The following is a 1,994-nucleotide window of genomic DNA, read 5'->3' on the forward strand; positions in this document are numbered from 1 at the left end:
CCAGTTGAGATTTTCTACAAATAGATACAACATTGGAAGCGCTTACTATCAATGCTAAGAAATGTGGAAGACAGCTACCTGGTCAACCAACAGGAAGAGATTTATATTTGTGCTTATTCCAAAGACAGGTGATGCAACAGAATACAGAAATTATAAAATAAAAAAGACATTAATCTCACACTCAAGTAAAATTTTGCTGAACATAATTTAAAAAAGTTTGCAGCAGTACATTGACAGGGAACTGCCAGAAATTCCAGCTGGATTCAGAAGAGGATGTGGAACAAGGAGTATCATTGCTGATGTCAGATGGATTCTGGCTCAAAGTAGAGAATACCAGAAAGATATTTACCCATGTTTCACTGACTATGCAAAGGCATTCAACAGTGGATCAGAACAAATTATGGATAATGTTGCAAAGAATGGAAATTCTAGAACACTTAATTGTGCTCACAAGGAACCGATACACAGACCGTGTATAAAATATCCTGTATCCCAGTTATTCATACAGAACAAGGGGATACTGAATGGTTTAAAATAAAGAAACCTGTGTGTCAGGATTGTATACTTTCACTATTCTTATTTAATCTGTATGCTGAAAAAATAATCTGAGCAGCTGGGCTATATGAAGAATATGTCATCAGCAAGAGTCATTAACAACCTATAATATGCAGATGACATGATCTTGGTTGCTGAAAACCAGGAGGACTTGGAACACTTACTGATGAAGACTATAGCCTTCAGAATGGAGTAAACCTCAACATAGAGAAAACAAAAATGCTCACAACTGGACCAATAAGGAACATCAAGATAAATGGAGAAAAGACTGATGTCAAGGATTTCATCTTACTTAGATCTACAATCAATGCCCAAGAAAGCAGCAGTCAAGAAATACAACAACGTATCACACTGGGAAAATCTGCTGCAAAAGACCTCTTTAAAGTGTTAAAAAGCAGAGACGTCACTTTGAAGCCTAAGGTGCATCTAACCCAAGCTATGGTATTTTCAATAGCTTCTTATGCATGTAAAAGCTTTACAATGAATAAGGAAGACCGAGGAAGAATTGATGGATTTCAACTATGGTGTTGGCAAATACTGAATATACCACGGATTGCCAGGAACAATGAACAAATCTTAAAGAAGTATAGCCAGAATGTTCCTCGGAAAAGGATGGCAAGACTGTCTCACATATTTTGGACATGTTATGAGGAGAGACCAGTCTCTGGAGACCGACATCATGTTTGGTAACATAAATGTAAGTGAAAAAAAGGAAAACCCTCAATGAGATGGATTGACACAGTGGCTGCAACAATGGGCTCAAACATAACAACAACTGTGTGGATGGTGTTAAGACCAGGCAGAGTTTTGTTCTGTTGTACATAGGGCCGCTATGAGTAGAGACCAACTTGATGGTACTTAACAAAAAGAACACAATAATAGTTGGAGATTTCAGTACGGTACACGACTTGCAATACTGGATGCGATACCTAAAAAGAAGACAAACAAGGAAACACAGGACCTGAATTGACACTATAAGCCAACTAGACTCAACATATATAGATCTTTCCACTCAACAACAACACAATGTACATTCTACTCCACTGCACATGGATCATTTACTAGGATAGACCAAATGCTAGTTCACGAAGCAAATATTGATAATTTTAAAAACATTGTAATAATACAAATTATTTTCTCTGACCACAGCAGAGTGATACTAGAAATCAGTAACAGAAAACAACAAGAGAAAAAACAACATTGGAAAATATACAAACATATGGACATTAAACAATACTATTAAACTATCAAAACTATCAACAGGTCAAGGAAAAAATCAAAAGAGAAACAACAAAATTCTTAGAGTCAAATGTGAATGAAAGCACAATACATAAAAAATTATGGGATATTCTATTCAACATTGTACTGGAAGTCCTAGCCAGGGCCATAAGGCAAGAAAGGGAAATCAAAGGCATCCAAATTGGTAAGGAAGAAGTCAA

Source organism: Orycteropus afer, unplaced genomic scaffold, assembly GCF_000298275.1.
Source record: "Orycteropus afer afer isolate SDZICR_OR568_19922 unplaced genomic scaffold, OryAfe1.0 scaffold00325, whole genome shotgun sequence".
Lineage (NCBI taxonomy): Eukaryota > Metazoa > Chordata > Mammalia > Tubulidentata > Orycteropodidae > Orycteropus > Orycteropus afer.